At 39.9% G+C, this 21,255-nt stretch overlaps 1 protein-coding gene across 2 annotated transcripts in view; it reads left to right on the top strand.

The window, feature by feature from the left end:
* Positions 1-16,122: 16,122 nt before the first annotated feature.
* Positions 16,123-21,255, top strand: part of LOC121859236 (probable ATP-dependent RNA helicase DDX27) — a 93,063-nt gene continuing 87,930 nt past the window's right edge. For both annotated transcript variants that reach the window (XM_042355972.1, XM_042355971.1), the window contains exon 1: positions 16,123-16,246. The gene's annotated coding sequence lies outside the window, so the exon portion shown is untranslated. The remainder of the gene's footprint in view (positions 16,247-21,255) is intronic.

Here is a 21,255-nt window from a genome sequence, read left to right as displayed (position 1 = left end):
TGTGGGGTTTTTGGGATGTTTGGTTCACACTCAGGATGGGATGGAGAAAGGAAACTCACAATGTGCTCTCATGTATACATGTTGTATTGGATGTACAATGCAACTTGATGCTGGGAAGGCAGCATGGTTACAAGCGTGATGTAGAGAGAGCTGGTTGGTGAGGGTGCTCAGAGGAGGACAGCTTGTGGGTCGCCATGCTCGCCGGCGGGAGTGAGGACCGCAGGCAGGCGGAGGAGGAGCGAGAGCCGCCAGGCAGCGGCGGAGGAGGAGGAGGTGTTGCTGGCTGGTTGGTGTAGGTAGAAAGAGACAGGTCACCACGAGGTCAGGTCTTAAATAGCGGGGGGTAGGCGTGGCTTAGTAGTTGACCCCCGCTCCGTAATATATGGCGGCGCTGGTTGACCTAGACCACGAGGCACACACTGTGGAATTCATGGGGTCGGCTACGCAGCGACAAACAGCGTTTGTAGGGGAGAAATCCACTACAATATAACGTAAATACGTCTGTCGTCTAGACAAGAGAGTTGTTTGTTTTGTCATGCTTCCCAGTCCGTCCCCTGATGCTGCTCCAATGTTTCTCCAGATCCCATTGTGATTCTTGCATCGTTCAACAACGGCCCCGGATGTGGTAGAAACCCAGCAGGGACCATATATGAAACGATGGCACCGATGCGGCCTGATTAATGTGCTCCACTGCCTCGTTGGGCCAGACCCCAGACTCGCCATGTGTCTGGCTACTACGGACCACCACAACGGTCGTGATCCCCAGTGTTCTACCCTGGGTTACTCCTTGGAAGTATATGTCCACAGAGAGGGTTGTAACATGTATGTTAGGGATATTTAGTTGGAAATAATTAACCCATGTTGGGTAGTGGACCCCAGGTATCTGCGGATTTAATCATTAACGAGTATGTTGAGTAAAGTAATCTACAATGAGTGCCATGTACTATGTATTGTGAGTAGGGCCAAGGAACTGGTCCTATTATGCCATGTAATGTAACATCAATAAGGTTGTGTGCAGTAAGAATGTAAGATCTGAGTAATTACTGTTGAGTGAAGGAATAAGAAAATAAGTAAATAAGAAAATAAGTAAAGAAGAAAGTACTGAGTCTGCAATAAGCCCAGGAGTTGAGCCTGGTAGTTATATGATTAATAATATCTCTTTTTCCCTTTGATTTCATATTAATAAATTTGTTTTAGAGTACTTTTGGTGTATTCATTTCTCCCACAGTATTTTACCTTTATTTCCGTCCAAGTGACTTGATACCAGAATTACCATACCCATGTGCCTAGACCCTCGACCATGCTACCAAAAGAATGACCATGCTACCAAAAGAATGCCGAGTAAGAGTAAGAACTAAGATAAGAGAAGTAAGTAAGATGAGGGTGGTGTAGAGGTGTTGTTGCAAAACACGCGCCCTCACATTGGTGGCAGCGGTGGATAGATCATTATTCAAGGTTTGTTCACTTCTATCCATTGCGCACCAAGACCACTCAAGAAGTTATCCGTGAATTTGAGAAATTTGTTAATGTCTTCGGTAGTCCTAAAGTAGTGATTGCGGATAATGGAGGAGAATTTACTGCCGCACAGTTCAGGGAACTCTGTCAATTAACTAACATTTTACCTTGCCTTACCACCCCCGAGGAAACAGTATCACGGAGAGGATGCACCGAACTTTTAAGAACCTTTTGTCAATCACGTGCGAAAATAACCCGCGTCGCTATTCTTGGGTCCGACCCAATATGCGTTGAACACTTCCGTTCACACAACGACTGGAGTGCAGCCACACTTTGCGTTCTTTTCCCGGCATGCGCAGAGACAAGTGGGCATTGAGTTACCACTAATAGAAAACGAGAGTACTGAAGGGTTGAGAGAAGCTCACAGAGTAATTAAAGAATCTTCTGAACGAATGTCTAGAGAATTCCGGAACGGAGCAAACCGAGATAGAGTCAATCAGACAGTACAGCTAGGGGAAACTGTTTGGGTGAGAGATGAAGCTCCTATCCCAGGTACCAGTAGGAAATTAAATGCAAAGTGGAAGGGCCCATATACAGTAACTGAGGTCATACGCAATGGTGCAGCGTATGAGTTAACCCACCTTTCAGATGAGACAGAAGTAATCCGACGAGCAGCAAAAAAGGTGAAAAGATGTATCAATATAGATATGCTTGTCCATGTAAATGACATCCAGGTTCCCCCTAAAGATTCTTCCTCAGAATCAGAACCTGACGAGAGAGATGCTATACGGGATGAGGAGAGAACAGTAGTTGCTCCTGTCATGGTCACGTTGACTGCTGATCTATTTAACTAATGATTCTTATTAAACTCCACGACCGCAAAACATGAGTGAGTTAGCAACCCCTGAGAAGACGTGTTTTTCCCCATCGACGCTACACTTGTTCCCTCCCAGGGTCCCACCTTTGTGAAGACAGTTATCAATGCGTTGTTATTCCACTTTCTCCTGGGAAGCTCAATCTTGAATTAGTCTGTGTAAATCAGCTCAAGTAATTCGCCAGACCTTTGTCAACTGAGGGTCATCTTTGAATTAGTTTGTTTGTGATTATTGTCATTGCGTGAGTAGCGATCACTGGCAACTCAGGGGTATTTATACCCGTGCATCGCCAGGGAGAGCGCTCCCTGACTCTGCTCCAATGTTTCTCCAGGTATGTTTATGTGTAGCCATTCAGTTAATTCAGTCAATTGTAGTGAATATCAGTGTTCACCAGTGTTCATGATTTAACAGTTGAATTGTCATTCACCCAGTGTAAGAAGTAATATAACGTAAATACGTCTGTCGTCTAGACAAGAGAGTTGTTTGTGTTGTCATGCTTCCCAGTCCACTCCCTGACGCTGCTCCAATGTTTCTCCAGATCCCATTGTGACTAGTGGATCACTCAACAACTGCCCCGGATGTAGTAGATACCCAGTAGGGGCCATATATGAAACGATGGCACCGATGCGGCCTATTGAATGTGCTTCACTGCCTCGTTGGGCCAGACCCCAGACTCGCCATGTGTCTGGCTATTACCGACCACAACAGCTGTCGTGAGCCAGAGTGTTCTACCCTGGGTAAATCCTTGGAAGTATATGTCAACAGAGAGTGTTGTAAGATGTATGTTAGGGATAATTAGTTGGAAATAATTATCCCATGTGGGGGTAGTGGACCCCAGGTATCTGCTGATTTAATTATTAATGAGTATGTTGAGTAAAGTAATCTACAATGAGTGCCATGTACTGTGTATTGTGAGTAGGGCCAAGGAACTGGTCCTGCTACGCCATCTAATGTAACACCAGTAATGTTGTGTGCAGTAATAATGTAAGATCTGAGTAATTACCGTTGAGTAAAGAAATAAGAAAATAAGTAAATAAGAAAATAAGTAAAGAAGAAAGTACTGAGTCTGCAATAAGCCCAGGAGTTGAACCTGGTAGTTATATGATTAATAATATATCTTTTCCCCTTTGATTTCATATTAATAAATTTGTTATTAGAGTACTTTAGGTGTATTCATTTCTCCCACAGTATTTTACCTTTATTTCCGTCCAAGTGACTTGATACCAGAATTACCATACCCATGTGCCTAGACCCTCGACCATGCTCCCAAAAGAATGACCATGCTACCAAAAGAATCACCATGCTACCAAAAGAATCACCCTGCTACCAAAAGAATGTCCATGCTACCAAAAGAATAGGTGACAGAGCTGAGTAAGATAAGAGAAGTAAGTAAGATGAGGGTGGCGTAGAGGTGTGGGAAACACGCGCCCTCACACTCCTGCTCCCCGATTTCCCGTAAGGACAAGAAAGCCATTGGTGAGACTGGAGCTTTAAAAAGCAGTGGGCTTTTTAAGTGACCCTCATTGGTTGATAATGAAGTGTGCAATCAGTTATAAGTAACTTGTGGTAAAGGGAGAGGTAAAGAATTGAGGAAGTTTTTTTTATTGAAAATATTTTGCAGAGGGATGGTCAATTTGCAGTAAAAGACATAGAGATTGGAAGATGTATTGGCAGTTATGCAATCATCTGAAGGGTATCTGTTACTAGTTTGAGTAAAGATACCAGTGGTGAATTCTCAAGTTCTGGTTGGTAAGTCCTACGTAGGCTGGGTGTTGTTTGTATATAGGTGTAGAGTTCGTGACTTTCAGGGAGTATTCGGGCATAGAAATATGGCGCTATTACTTCTACATGGCAAATGCCATAAGTACAGACAGTTTTTGGTTTGGTTGTGTTCTCATGAGGACCGTTTCGTTAGCATTGGATTCTTGGGAATACCCGCTTGTTCGGAGTCCCTTGAATGTTGCTGCCTCTCGCTAGTGCGACATGACTCTTAAGATTAAGGGCAAACAAATCATTCCTTCGACTTCATGGGGTCCGTTCGTCTATGTCCTAGCTTGAGAAATCTATGTTATATCTCAGGGTGTCCTGTAAGCATTTGACCAATCTCGTAAAAGAAACTTTCATGACCTATGAACATTGAAATTTGAGTTCTGTAAGGAAAATTTTGAGTGTGCACTTTATCTACCGATATGAGGGTGTATTTTTTAACATGTAACACCATTTATTATTATTATATGATATGATGTATCTACCCCATTCATTATTATTATATATGATATGATACATCTAACCCCATTTATTATTATTATATGATATGATATATGTAACACCATTTATTATTATTATATGATGATGTATCTACCCCCACTCAGTATTATTATATGATGATGTATCTAACCCCATTTAGTATTACTATATGATGATGTATTATTATTTTTGGTGCTATTATGTTATGATATATGTATCCCAATATATTTTTTATGAAGGTGTGTAACATTCCAGTTATATGTTAACAGATTTCCATTTCTTTTGCCCAATTCTAACCACGGGTAGGGAACTATTTTTCTATTTTTATTGGTATAATATGTGCAATGTTTTGTATGGGGAATTATAAATTGTATTAATCATTTAATGTGTATGTAACTACTTACGTGTCTTCTGAACGTTACCGCATAATATAAATCTTGGGGAAGGGGGAAGCTTTGTCATGATCGTGATGACGGCTAACCTAAAAACCTTAAGGATTCATATTACGCTCAAACATCCACAAAACCTTCTGAGTCCCCCAGTGGAAACGTCCCCCGTTTTCTCTGTTTCCTTGATGACGTCATCAATAGGCCGTCTTTGTCTGAAGGGAACTTTGAATATAATCAGCAGATTTCGTAGCAAGACGCTGTATGTTGGGACCTGTTGTCATCCAACCCTTTGTAATCAATTTAATTTTTGCTTTTGATAGATCAGTCAGAGCATTGTTAGTGAAGATAATAGTAGGGAATGAAACTGAGTTCATAGTCTCAGTTTCAACATCAGAGTGTACAGTAAAGTAATTCATCGAAATAGAAGTAGGTGGACTCCCTGACCTATTTTGAGTGAGGGTGCCGCGGGTATTTCAACCGTTTAAGTGCTCGACCCTTCACCCATACAGGTAGGTCATTCCACTCTGTGCTGTAATTCGCCCGTCTTTAAGTGATTTGACCCAATTAATAGTTGATTCTGCAAGTGTTACAGTAACTTAGTTGATTTGCTTTGAGTGAAATAATATTTACGTCTTTAACGTCCCCTGAAACGTGATGTCGTTGTCACGGTTAGTAAGTGCTCGCCCCTTCACCCATACAGGTCCCTAACGCAGCCTAGGCCGTGTCTGTAGCGTGGATGTTGTATCCACTATGTCTGGAGAGATGTCTGAGGTCCAGTAGGATCAGATATCTTCGTGAGACCCGACCGTCAGACACTTCAGACTACCTATGGGCCCCATAGCTGGCCCGTCTGACCCTAACGGTCGGCCCGCGAGGTGACCCCAGATCACCAAGCCACACACAACTACCAGCCCCCATTATTGGTGGATGAGTGTCTAACACAGTAGGGTTATTGTGTGTGGTGGGGTTATTCCACTGGGATCTTCAGAGTTCGTTGGAAAGTACCCCATGGTGGCAGGACCCCATGGCGGTTGCTTGAGTATCACTCCTGACGACTGAGTGTTGTAGTGGCAGTTGCCCCTGGTCTTAATGGTGCTAAGTTACTGTAAGAGTTTATGTGTTATTGAGAATGTCCACCCAGTAGTGGTGTGAGTGTTATTGAGTATGTCCACCCAGTAGTGGTGTGAGTGTTATTGAGTATGTCCACCCAGTAGTGGTGTGAGTATTTTGAGCCTGAGGGCATAGTATCAGGTATCGTCTGTTGGTACATATATTCTTCTCCTACCTCCATTTTAATGTTTAAATAAATATTGTATTTGTATATTGTGTCTCTTATTTACCTACAGTATCTACCGTTATTTCTTCCCCATTACTTGATACTATCATTACGTATACCCACGAGCCTCCTCTCGTCATGCTACCAATGGTTGTAAGTATTAAAGTGAAGAAGATTGTTATAAGAGGCACAGGCCCTTATAATGTACAGAACCAAATACGCAATGTGCTTGAATACTTCTCACGTAAATGTGAATAACAAAGTGTGAGGCCAGACATACTGCCTCTCACGCCTGTACTCACGCATTTGTGAATAAGTTACCCTTTATGTATAGAACTAAACAAATAATGTAATTGAAATACTGTGTAACATTCAGTGCCATAATATCCTGACAACCAGGGTTAATTATTATGACCCGTTGTAATCTCTACTCTGTAATCCTTTTGCGTTACCGCTCACAGGATGGGTGTGGGGTGCACAATAAAGTAGCCGCTGTAAGCGGCAAAATCAAAATCAAATCATGAGAAACACATTCAACATCGCGCAGTGAGCGGTAACGTGTCAGTGTCATTCTGGGGGTGGATGTGGGCACATGGGCCAGGTGAACTGGTGAGCAGTATGTAGACATCCTGGAGCAAGTGCTAATTCCTACAGTCCAGGCTATGGCAGTTCCAGCCCCCCACACTATCAGGCTGGTTCATGACAACAGTCCCATTCATACCAGCAACATAGTGAAGGGCTCCCTCCAGGATCACCCTGAAATTGAGGTCATCGACTGGCCAAAACCAGGATCTGATATTAACCCAATTGAACATATTTGGGCCATGATAAAACGTGATTGAGATATTGGGGAGCAGCGAAACTGTGCAGCAATAGAGGCCAAAGCTTACGATGTGTGGGAGAGCATACGTCGACGACCAGGGGTGTGCCTGAAGCTGGTCGACTCCATCCCTAATCGCCTTGATGAAGTCCTGAATGCAATGGGTGGCTGCACCAAATACTAAGATGTGTGTATTGGTGTGTTGTTTGGATTTTAGTATTGTTTGTAAATAAAATTAATATATATTAACTCACCTACAGTGATATCTTAAATCCATGTCCTTAATGATGTCTTAAACTATATCGCATGAAAATTCATAACAAAGTAACGTAACAGCCACAAATTATGTATTGTGTGGTATACAATGATCTGTATGACACATCGTGGAATGTGTTGTCTTATAACACAATATAATTATATAGTTACAATTGCTACCATCATTGAAATGCTCATGATGTTCAGCACACAATATTAACGGTAGCTGAGCACACTCCAAAATATATGAAGCTTGCATATTGTGGTGGGGTGTTTAAACACTGGAACTTGGAAGAATTGGAACTAGATTAAGTCTGAATACTATTTTACAATACTGATAACTTTTTCACTCCACTCTTTTTAACATAAGTATATAATTATATAATATTGCATATTATCACAAATATTTATTCAGCAAAGGATGGGTGGAATATAAATAAATATTACCATAATCTCTTTGTCGGAATAACAACAAAATTGTGACGTGGTCGCTGAGTAAAACTAGCTGACCAAGGCCCTTCACCCTGATCCTTGCATATTTCACTTTTATCCTTAATATATTCCATTCTTTAAAGTATCATTGTGACCTGAGTGGCAATAAGCACCCAGGGCACTGCACCTGTTCCATGAATTCGTAACCATAAAGAAACAACTGTAAGACAAAACGTAGTTAAAAAGGCAGCTTGAAATTATGGTGGTATAAATAATAAATAAACCTGCCTCTCATCCAGCCCCCACCTCCTCTATCCCCTCCCCCCCACACACACACACTACAGTGGGCGACATCTGTTGGCCGACCATAGCATTTCCCCCAGCTGTTTCGAAACTTCAGACTCAAGACTATTCGAGTCCTCACTGTGGCTGGGTAGTGGACACACCTTTTGTGCACGATAGTACAACAATATATATACAGAAAACGCATTGTGAGTTTCTATTCTACCTCATTCCTGAGTGTGAGATACCTACATGTACGTACGTTCGTGTGCCCATACACAGAGACAATAGACAACCAAAGATAATTGACAACTACCACATACCTTACGCTACAAAGTATCCTCTCGCCCACACTCTACACAATATACAAGGCGGACATGCCACCTCCTACACACGGAAAATACGTAGCATATGCTGATGACGTCACCCAAATCATCAGACATCCAGGCAAGGGCGAACAGATGATGGCACGAAAAACAGCCCACGCCATCGAGCAAATCAACGAATATGAAAAAAAGTGGAAAATACAAACCAATACACAGAAACTAAAGATCATACATTGCCAAAATAAACCCAACACCAATCACAGTCAACAACGTACCCATATACAATACTCCAACAAAGGCAAAATTTGGGACTCACAAGAACAGGCATAGCAAAACACATAACACAATGCAAAAAGCTTGCTAATCACAACTCACGAAACTAAAAAGATTTAGCAAAATGGACACCAAAATTCAACTACATCTATTCAAAGCACTTGTCCGCCCCCCACGGTACTAGAGTATCCACCAATACTACTTAGCACGATCAGCAAAACCAGCCAACTTAAACTTCAATCAGTACAAAACAAAGCTATCCGTAGAGCACCAAAACAACTCTCGCCATACACCACCAAAATACAAGAACTTTGCGAATTATACAATATCGAACCACTGAACACACGTACACAGCCAAGCCCAGAGAATATGGAGCAAACTTGAAGAGTTGGAGGACCCATTATTCTCCCAGTTAAAAGAAGAAGGAACTACGAAAACACACAGCTGGTGGCCCAGGAGTCTCCATGCTAACATAGAAGAACAAGACCCACTTTTTACATATATGTGAACAAATAACACCACCATCTAACAAACATAAATAAACACTCATTACACTAATGAATACCTACCTAGCTTAGCTTCCCCTCTACCTGCCTCCCTTGAGCGGGCGGGCGTCTGCTGCATGCGGCCACCACCCCAACGTATCAACTCGTCTCAGCTAGGTGGAGAAAGCCCACCTGCTATCTGCCCCTCCTACTATACTGTGGGGTTCAGGATATTTGGTTCACACTCAGGATGGGTTGGAGAAAGGAAACTCACAATGTGCTCTCTATATACATGTTGTATTGGATGTACAATGCAGCTGGTGGGAAGGCAGCATGGTTACAAGCGTGATGTAGAGAGAGCTGGTTGGTGAGTTATAAGAGGAGGACCAGCTTGTGGGTCGCCATGCTCGCCGGCGGGAGCGAGGACCACCAGGCAGGTGGAGGTGTTGCTGGCTGTTTGGTGAAGGTAGGAAAGAGGGTGATCGATACGATGATACGAAGTCTTTAGTTAAAAGAGGTGAAAGAAGATTATTAGGGGTTGAAGGAAAGAGTGGGTGAAACTGAAATACAGGAGGAGTAGAAGAATCTGGAGGCTCAACCAGATCGGCTTCATCTTTCTGATTGGTGTTTTGTCTTTGTTCTGCTCCCTTGGGTCGTCAGACCTTTGTATTAATATTGGTTTATTTATATAATGCTGCTTATTATTATTATTTTTTATTATTGTTGGGTTAGTGAGCCCGCCCAGGTCCTTGTGTAACTGGGAGGGTAGTCCTGACCAGGGGTGTTAGTTAAGTGTTAGTTGTGTTAGTCTAAAGGTACACTGTATGGAGGCCTGCCAGGTTCTTAGTGGAGCTGGTTGGTGCTCCTGTCTTTATTCCTCTCATGTGTTTTATGTGTAAATGTGTATGTGGGGCAGGAGGTGGTTCAATTACTTCTTCTAGCTGATGTAGCGCTGGGAGGGTAATCATTATTATTATTTTTTTTTTTCGGGTTAGTAGGCCCGCCCAGATCCTTGTGTAGCTGGGAGGGTAGTCACATTTTTTTTTTTTTGCTAAGATGTTAGTTCAATGTTAAATGTTAAATGTTAAATGTGGTTATGTTAGTCTAAAGGTTACACTATATGGAGGCCTGCCAGGTTCTTGTGGGCTGGTGGGTCACTCTCATCTTTTATTCTCTATTAATGTTTTATATGTATATTGGGGCAGGAGGTGGTTCAATTACTTTCTTCTGGCTAGCAATTTAAACCACCTGTGTTCTTAGGAATTCTTCGTTGTCTATATTATTTATCCAGTTTTTGATATGTTTCTGTGTTAAGTTCAGTCACTTTTCCAAATATTTACAGCTTTATTTGTGTATATCTACATTGATTGCTAAGAGGTTTGCTCTCTTGTGTAGCTGTTGCGTATTGATGTGGTCTGTATATTTTTATATTATATAAATCTGAGGGCTATATTTTGTACTGTTTGTAACCTTTTAATGCACGATTTACTAAGGGTGTTCAATGGGATGGGTGGGTAGTCCATAATTGTTGATTTGAGAAGGGCAATATAAATCTTTCTTTTGTTATTAATGCTAAGGTTCTTAAAGCGTTTTGTACGATAATTTTATTCTTGCCTGTCGTTCTTTATCTTTTTAGGTATGTTATATATCTCTTTTTGTTAGTTTTAATCCAAGCATCCTGCCTTCAGTGTCGTATAGGTATAGTTCTGGTCGACTATTACTGGACTTGTTTAATCTTGGCTATTGGTATTATCTTGAATTTGTTCTTATTTGTCCTGATTTTTCCATTTTTCTCAAAATCATTTTATGTTTTATCGCTCTTACAGAGTGTAGAGATTATAAGTGGGTTGATTTTCCTGGGTATGATACTATTTGAGTAATATCATCAGCAAACGTACATATTCGCTAAGGGGGTAGGTTGAGGTGTGTCTGAGTATAAGTGTATATAGTGTTGGAGAAAGGCACATCCTCCTTGAGGGTACTCCACTCTCAAGATTAAACATAGTTCCTATAAAGTTTCCAATTTGAATTTATTGCTCTCCTATCATCTAAATAGTTACACAATATTCTTAGCAAGTATTCGTTAAGTCCCAGTTTTAATATTTTTATATTTTAAGCCTAAAATGCTTAAACTTTATCAAAAGCCTTAGAAACATCCTTAAAATTATATTGATCTGGTTACCCTTGCTTTTCTATTGCAATTATTTCCGTTATTATAGCTATTGCAGTTGGGGTATTTCTGTGGGCATAAGTCCATGTTGTCTATTGTTAGTTTTTCCCATGTTGTGTTAAAAGGCTATAAGTCTTGAATTTAAAATTTTTCAATGGTTTCACGGTAATTTCTAATAAAGATATTGGCCTGTAGTTTTAATATTTCCTTATTGTCCTTACCCTCCTTAGGAATAAATATCATTTTAGCATATTTTTAGTTTGTCTGAAGTAACCAGTTATTAAGCATGCGTTACATAACGTTTAATAGTGTTTTTAAAAATGTTTTCAGGTAGATTCATGATCATATTTCGTGTAATACCTGTGAGCCCAGGGCTTTTCCTTAAACTTCCTCAGACAGTGCATCATTTTTTTTCTCCCATGGTTATTATTTTGATTATTTAGGTAATAAGTTATAATAGTCTATATATTATTGCCTTGGGGTGATTCTATGTATATGTCTTCCCATTTCGTCTTCTATCCTTTCTTCGTGTTCACTATGGAAATCTTCATTTTCTCATCTGATATTTTTAAAACTTTTACCCATTCCTTTTTGAATGCTGACTCTTGTTCATTTTCCTCGTGCAGTTTTGTTTTCCATTTTGGTCTTTAATGTATGGTGTTTTTTTGCTTATTTGTGCCCCATCATCTCTTTTGTTTATGGAAGTCCAAAATGTTTTGTGTCTTTAGTCATGTCAGCCGCCATTATAATATCATTCCATTTTTTATTGTTTGCTTCATACATGCGTCTCTTAATTTTATCTGTAGTGCTGTCTGTGTCGTATATAGCCATCTGTTACTGCCCAGGTGTCTTTCCATATACCTGTTTATTTCATTGTAATAGGTCTGGATTAATTCTTCTTCTGGTAGTCTGTTGTTGGGTAATGTTCTAAAGTGTGAAGTAGGAGTGTGTTTTGGTTAAAGATGTTTTTATTACTGAGTGCAGTCTGTCCATTTCTGAGTCCTATATCTTCTGTTGTTTCCCTTATAGGTTAATCAGTGAGTGATTACCTAAGTCGTCTTTTGAAGCACATCCCAGTCTGTTTTACTCATTTCAGTCCCTCGTGACGATCTTCAGGAGTGAAGTGCTTCCCCATCTGGAGTACTGTCACCCCATCTGGTCCCCGAGATATGCTAGGAGCGTGACGATCTAGTGAAGTGCTTCCCCATCTGGAGTACTGTCACTCCCATCTGGTCCCCGAGATATGCTAGGACTGTCAGTTGGTTGAAAATGTCAAAGGAGGCCACCAAACGGTGCCTGCACACTTCAGCCACCCCTGAGATTGGAGCTCCTGAACTTGCCTAGCTTATACTACAGACGGGCGGACCTAGTTGAGGTTTATAAGCATCTCAGGGGCACTACTCAGTTGAGTGTCCTACTTGAGCTGGCGACGCCGCCAGGGGTCACAGCTCAAGATTGAAGAAGCAAGTCCGAAACCGTGAGGCAAACTTTTCGGGAGGAGGTTGTAAACTCTGGAACAATCTACCAGAGAGTGTGCTGACGGCACCGAGTGTGAGCTCTTTCAAGAGAAGACTTGACCAACACTTTGGAGCGGGTTCAGTACACCAGGAGCCGGCATGCCCAGTATTTGCCAACAGACAGACGTGACCGATCGCCCGGCGGCCAGCTTGCCAACCTTTATGAAGAATATAAAGGAAAAGAGACGTGACCGATCGCCCACGGCTAACAAGCCGATCAGTATGAAGAAAAAAAAGTAAAAGGTATCTGTATGGGGCTTGTTGACAGTGTTAGTATAATTGGCAGATGGTCACTGCATGTAAGAGGTCCCTGTATTATAAGGTGGTAAAAAGGCTTTGTTGTTGGTAAAAATTTTGTCTGGTGTCGATTGTGTATTGTGATTTCTGCGTTGGAAAGTTAAGACCTAGATGATTGATTTTTCCTAGATTTATTAATTGATTAAGGGCGTTTCCCACGACGTTATTTGTATTGTCAAAATCCTATGTCTGGCGTTAAAGTCTCCTAAGATACACGATGACTGTTGTTAGCTAATTTTAATAGGTCCTATAGGTAAGAGGGTCGTCTCGGCAAGAGCAGAAGCAATAATTACGTCTCCTTGAGTTGTATTTATTTATTGCTAGAAATTCATCCCAAAGTCATCGATTAGTTTAAATTTTAAGTTTTAACCGCTATCGCTACTCCGTCATTTTTCTCGCCCGATTTATTTCTTTGGTTTACAATAGTTAATGAGTTTTATGTTGGTGTTGTCTGTCTCACCGTGACTGTTTATTAGTATAATGTCAGGTCAATTTCTGATATATACTTAGGTTAATTTTCTCGGTCTTCCAGTTTTACAGTTGTGTTGTATTATTCTTAAAGTTCTTACTGTTTGTCTATTGTCCATTATTTATACTTAACTCTGACGGTCTACTATTTAAAGTCATTGGTCGTAATCTTTAGTTTGTCCGTAGTGATTAGGACCAGACGTAATCTTCACTTAGGGATTTTTCTTGATATGTCCTTGTATATCCTCCTTCACTTACTATTGTCCCTCCTGTTGGATGGCACCACGAGGTCAGGTGTTAAATACGGGGTAGGCGGCTTAGCAGTTGACCGCCCGTGTATGGCGGCGCCAGTTGACCTGGACCACGAGGCCACCGGGGAATTGGTGGGGCCAGCTAGGCAGCCACAAACAGCTTGTAGGGAGAATTCCACACTTCCTGCTTTCTATGCTTTACTTCTCTACTCTCCTTTCCCAGTGCAAGTCATTTGCCACTTTACTATTTTCATCATCATCATCATCATCATCGTGCGATCACTCTACCCACTTTCCAGAACCAACAAGACCTGTCAACAAGCTCCTCAAGACCTCAGCCAACAAGACCTCTCAGCAAGCTCCCTCCACCCAGTTACTCCCTAGCACCTGCTGTACTAACAACATATATATTTACGGAGAACGCCATTGTGGTTTCACTTCTTACCTCCATCATGAGTGCGAGATCTCTACATGTACGTGTGTATGTGAGCCTATTGTAGTGGACGTATCCGCATTCCAATGCGACAGTATCCTAACAACCAAACGAGGCGGCCCAGGGGGCGTCACCATCTGCTACCGTATCCTAGCAACACGGGGTGGGGTGGGGGGTCGAAAACCGGCGAGTTCCACAGGTTTACTTCCGGCTGCTGTGTATATAAGCTCTGTCTCTCCATTAAGATTCATTCTACTCTACGTTCCTGAACACGCCTCCTCCAAGCAAGCTCTCCCTGTCCAGCTCTCATTCAACCTGGAGGACAGCAACAGGCAACATCTCCTCTAACGAAGCTCCTGCACACCTACCTCCTTCAGCACGCTACTCACCGAACGTGTCTACTGAGCAGCTCCTCACCACACGGCATCTCAGCACCAGACTGTCTTTCATATAACTTATATTATATAAAAACCACCACCTTAAGAGTTTCCATCCATCCATCCTGAGTGCTAGACAACATAATATCACGTAACCCTACACTATCAAAGAAAATAGACAAACATAGAGAAATTTGACAACTGGCCACATACAGCACGCTACAAAGTGTATAAATGAAAGTCAGGGCTGAACAAAGGAACATTACAAAGGTACTCAAACTATCCAACGAGGAGCGAACTCCAGATATCTAGACGGTCCGTCCTCGTGACGATCTTCGGAGGTGAAGTGCTTCCCCATCTGGAGTACTGTCACCCCATCTGGTCCCCGAGATATGCTAGGGACTGTCAGTTGGTTGAAAATGTTCAAGAGGGCCGCAAACTGGTGCCTGCACTTCGCACCTCAGCTACCCCTGAGAGATTGGAGCGCCTGAACTTGCTTAGCATACTACAGACGGGCAAGGGGACCTAGTTGAGGTTTATAAGCATCTCAGCACTACTCAGTTGAGTGTCACTTATGACTGGCGGACGCTCGCCCCACAAGGTCATAGCTCAAGATTGAAGAAGCCGCAAGTCAGAAACCGTGAGGGCAAACTTTTCGGGTAGGGGTTGTAAACTCTTGGATAATCTACCAGAGAGTGTTGTGACGGCACCAGTGTGAGCTCTTTCAAGAAGACTTGACCAACAGGGCAGGTTCAGGTACATTCAGGAGCTGGTGCATGCCCAGTATTGTACCAACAGTGCGTGACAGAGGTGACCGATCGCCCGGGCGGCTAGCGAGACCAGCATCTGGTGAAATATAAAAAAGGAAAGAGACGTGACCGATCGCCCAAGCGGCTAACAAGGCGATCAGTGGCGAAGGGATAAAAGTAAAAAGTAAAAGTAACAATGATTTAAATTAGACAAATTTAGATTTAGGCAAAAAGAGGTAAACATTGGTTTGGAAATAGAGTAGTGGACGAGTGGAACAAGTTACAAATACCATCATTAACTCGAATACGCTAGAGATAGCTAAACATAGGTTGGACGGATATGGAGCAATAGGAGTTGGGTACAAATGGGACTGCCCAGTATGGAGCCATGAGGCCCGCTGCAGTTTCCTCCATTCTTGCGTTCTTGTGTAATACCATTGTCAAGGAATATCTGTCTTTGGGGACTTCAGTTACGGCCGACATAATTTGGAATAAATAAAATTGCACCAAATGGCCTGCTTTAATAACCCGCAGCTCTTATTTGCAGAAACTCTAAGAGACAACTTCCTATATAAGCATATAATTTTAAGATCATACACTAGATGTGAACCGACGCCCAATTTACTCAATCTCATAATAACTAACAAGGATCTAAGGATGATGTGGTGACAAAATTGGACACTTAGCCTCTGTTACTACCCATTACATGCTATTTCCCTCAGGCTTAACTTTTATTAAGTACATAAGAGCAGGCCAAGGATCAAAATATTGTTTCAACCCACGAAAAGTTTTAAGCTCGTAGTAACGTAGTGTTCAGCTTAGCCATTGTTTACATCGTGTGGACGCACGTGTGGTGCATCTTACTTTGGGTAAAGTATTATTTTTATTCTTTTGTGGTAAATAACGTAAATTTTAATGGAAACTTCTTGGCACCAGCAATATAGAAATCTGGTGTTCTTATCGTCTCCGGTCATGAAGGCGAATTATAGGATTTTAAGCTTTGGAATCAGTAGTTCAGTCAATTCAAGACACTTTTCTTCTATAGAGTTTCCATCAAATATGATAAATTTACTTAAGTGCTGTAGCGATTTCACAGCAATTTTTTTCATGAATTTTGCTTTTTTTGGGTAATGTTGCAGTAAACAGCAACCACAGATTTCCGAAATTCACTACACTCAGTCGATAGAACTATTTTTTCTAAAGTATCTTTTGTTACACTTCCCCCCAAATTAAATAAGAGAAGTTATTGAATTAAAAAAAAAAATCGGGCACCTATTGCTCCAATGCTGTATCTCAAATTGTGTGTGTTAAATGCCGTCGCTAATACTGTAATGGCTATTTATATTCGTGGAGGCTGACGCACGACTCTGGGTTATTACATAGCGTCTGGGGTCCTGGGGGGTTAGGTAAGGTCTAGCGGATATATTGTATAAGTTAGCAAGCACAGAGTACCAGGAACACACAATGATAGAACTATTATTTTTTTTTTTCGTAAATAGCAACAATTTCTGCTGTGTAATGTGTTCTTCTGATGTATTCTTGTTGCGATTCGGACAATTTTGAATTCGTTTTTACCACAAATGATTCGTGGCTCTCCCCACCCAGAACCAATTTCACGCTTTCCCCATTATTGTTGGGGAGGGATAAATCAAACAAAGTGATTTCCGATAAAATGAATGGGTTTTTGCGTTGACACACGTCATTCCTACATCTATTATCATATTCGAATAAGACTTCTAATTATAAGATAATTTTCATCTATTACATTACGGCGGAATTGTATAATAACGGAGATAACTCCCAAAAATTCAATTTTCTTCCATTAACCTCCGCCATTATCGTCTGCCTCTCACCCCAACTCTCCCATCTCGCGTCTCCTTCATAAATCATACGGCGCATGCGTCTTTCATTACACTTCACGGCCAGTCAAAAACGATTTTGCTTTTGGAACCAATTAAAATGATTTTGGGTTTAATTCAGAGTATATTTGGCCCAATCAAAATCGAGTTTATTTTGGGTCTCATATTTTGAAATTCAAGTTCAGTTCCGACCATGGAAGTTTAGATGGATGTCACAAAGTATATGGAGCTGATTGCAGAGTTTTGGAAAAAAACATAGAAACTATAGACATTTTTCGATGGCATGTTCTTCCAACCTCAGTAAAGTGTACTAAAGCAAGACTGAAATGTAAATATCTTAAAGACCATCATAGTGGCGTTGTGTAAGAATCCCAGAATCAACGACAGACAGAACCAGGCCAATAAGGTAAGAAATAGTTGATTCATATATGGTGAGAGTCAGTTAAGTTAGGTTAGGTTAGGTTTTTCAGTGTTTTTGTGTATTTTTTAGTCGCTTAGCCACTTTTTTTGGAAGCGTCAAAAAAAAAATTGCAAAACAAAAGGCTAATTTCCGTAAAAAGGTCATTTTCGGTCTAAACACACACAAATAAAAAAATATATTTTTTACTTGCTAAAATGAACGGTGTGACAATGCAAATTACCAATGAATGTCAGATTTGAACCAATCACAAAAATCATCAGAAAACAATTATTTTTATTAGATTCTTTGGTTGCTGTACTTCTCTGCAATTTTACTGTTTTTTATTGGAGATAGTTTTTCTAGGGAAAAAAAAATAATAATGTTTTCAATCATGGTCAAACATTAGTTTTTCTTTCAAAAATCAACATCCTCCAGTAAATAAAACAGCAAAATTATGCATGAAAAAATGTTTTACTGTTTTATGTACACAGAAAAAAGCCTAATCTAACCGCAATTGGATATGTAATGTAGTCAGTATTTAACTTATCATATTTAACCTACTCTAAGTAACCTGACCCAATTCCCTAAGGCCCCCGTTCAGTTATATAATGTCAGTATTTAACAATCTTTTTACCTAATCTTCTTACAACGATTCTGTGATGAACATACATCACGACGCGTGTCCACTCTTGATCATGCCCACTGCTCAATAGTCGCCCGAGTAGGAAGTTGGAAGTACAATCGGCCCTTAACATATCAGGGTTTATACGGATTTGCAAATCTGCGGATTGCCCGGAAGATATTCTGTAGATTAAGTTATTAATACATTCAAATCGCGTACCATTCAACCAGCCAGCGACACGAACACAGGACACAACCGCACTCCCCAACCTCACACACCACGCATAGCTCTCCCTCACTCAGTCAGTCTCGCTTAACCACGCTTGTGTTGACATCAACATTATGGTTGCAAAAATATTACATTTCCATGAATGTATTATATCAAAGCACAGTATGAATAGAATATCACCTAGTATAACAGTATTTTAACCGAAAACTATTAAAAACGAGTAACATATCAGACGTAAATTTAGGTAAGTCTTTTGTTTTCATGTAGTTTATCCTAATTTACATTGAAATACAATCACGTTCAACAAAACTACTATTATTTCTGAGAATATGAAATGTAATATTTTGCTGAAATAGCGTACTTACAATACGTGGAAAGTGACAACAACTGACTTTCGCTTCTCCGTTCAAAAGATGTTACATATCGCTTTCAATGGTTTTCAGTTAAAAACGCTATTTCATTAATATATTCTATCCTAATTCACTTAGTGATGCAACAATTTTACTGAAAATCTTGAAAACCAATTACAGTAACATCTTTTTGTGAAAAAAAGCAAGTCATTGTTTTTGTCTTTATTTTATCACTTTCCACTGGAATCGTCTCATTTCTAAAAAATATACATTTCGTGATGCATTATATCAAGCACAGTATGAATAGAATATCGTTGTAATATAACAGTATTTTAACTGAAAACTAATATAAAAGCAGTAACATCTCTTGAACACCGGAAGGTTAGGTAAAAGTCTTTTGTTTGCGTCATATTATTTTATCTATTTTACATTGAAATACATCACGTTTCAGCAAAACTACTATTTATTTCTGAAATATATTCATGCAAACAGTTTAGGTAAAATGTACATGTGATGTATTTTTAACTGAAAATGATTCACGTACCTCTAGCTGTTCAAGGAGAAGACTGGGAGGAGCTGTTTTGGTGTTGAAGAGCGATGATTTTGATGGATTTTAATGAAAATATTCAGAAATATGGTATCGTAGTATTTATTCAAGTGAATTAGGATAGAATATTATTGTAATACAACAGTAGTAACGATGTGGAGGGCGGAGGATGGGGAGGAGGTGACTGGCGGGGCAGTGGAGATGCCAGCCAGTACATTACGGTGTATTAATTGTTTTTTGTGCTATTTTTTGCATTTTTAATATTAAATACTGTACATTCGTTTCAATAAAACTACCATTTATTTCTGAGAACATGGAAATGTAATATTTTGCTGAAATGATGTACACAATACAGTGGAAAAGTAGGATAAAATGGCCAAGCAATGACTTTCTCTTTCTTCGTTCAAAGATATTACATGTCACAAGCACTGAATGGTTTTCAGTTGTGGGATTATAAGGCTAATGATAGGATAGAATATTGTTGTAATACGAAATGCAGTACAGCAGTTTTTAACTGAAAACCATTGGCGATTACAGTAAAATCTTGAACAACGGCGAAAGTCATTGTTTTGTCATAATTATCCACTTTCACTATGTCGTCATCCAGCAAAAATATTACGACACCTCACTATTATTTCCGAATATATTCATTCAGTCACAGTTAAGGTAAAATATACTTGTGATGTAATATTTTAATAATACAATGTAATAGTTTTCTTTGTTTCAAATTTAATTAACAAAGATTGATGTTTCAAATGTAATGAACAAAAATTTATGTACAGTATCTATAAATACACTTTAATAAATGAATACTTTATGTTTTACATAGTCTGTGCTACCATACCATGGATTTGGCTGCTTTGGGCTTGCTCACGATAATAAGTAAGAGATCTGCCCTGCAACTGTACCGACACTCAAGCTAGCTGGGGAAGCGTTGGTGCATACGTTTCCATTGTTTACTAGTAGTTACTGGTAAATATTTTCAACCTAAACTATTACCCGTTTAGAATAGACCCCCAATTTTTGCCAAATAATTTGGTCTTAAAACTCGAACTACACACAGGTATATCTGATAGAAATAAGGACATACAGAAGAGGTTTTTGGGGAGGAAGCAAAATAGAGGATTTTTAACATCCACAAATATCTCTATTCATTAACCCGGCGTATATTAAAGACCAGACTGTATGTTATCCGGGTTCACACTGGAATATGCATTCAGTATAGTATAATTATAAATAAAAAACACTTCCCCAAAGAACACAAACAACAATTAACAAAAACAATTATGGTGGAAAAGCAGTGTGTTCTTGTTAAATAGTTAAACATTAATCTACCGTTATCCGAAATTTATATTTTCACAAATATTTTAATCGATAAAATTATAACAATACTTGTTTTAAAATTAGGCAGGGCTTTGATACAGTAAAGTCAAAAATCTGGACTGCTTGGAGATTGGAGTCGGTCCAGTTTTCTGATTTTCAGTTCTCAAGGCAGTACTTTTAAATTAAATTTAAGGAGATAAAGAAAGAGATGAACAGGTACATTTGATAATTTATTCATTATCAAATAAAAGCATGCTTCATTCATCAAAATGAAACAGTTTTAAAAAGAAAATAAAAGTCAACACTAGACAAAAATGTAAAACAAACTGTCTGTCTGTAGCAGGTCTTAAAATTCCTAAGCCATCCATCACTAAATACCTCTGATTCAATGTTCATTTGCTCGTAAAAGACTTTGCTTTGGCAATAAGCGCCGGCCCAGAAATTGCCATACCTTCTGATCGTTTTAACAAAAACCATTCTTGCAACACTTTATCAAGATTTACTGTAATTTGGGCCAATATAAACTTTCTTTCAGCAATTTTAATGCTA

This window comes from Homarus americanus, unplaced genomic scaffold, assembly GCF_018991925.1.
Source record: "Homarus americanus isolate GMGI-L3 unplaced genomic scaffold, GMGI_Hamer_2.0 scaffold36188, whole genome shotgun sequence".
Lineage (NCBI taxonomy): Eukaryota > Metazoa > Arthropoda > Malacostraca > Decapoda > Nephropidae > Homarus > Homarus americanus.
The sequence above is the reverse complement of the archived record's forward strand: the minus strand, read 5'-3'. Positions and strand labels throughout refer to the sequence as shown.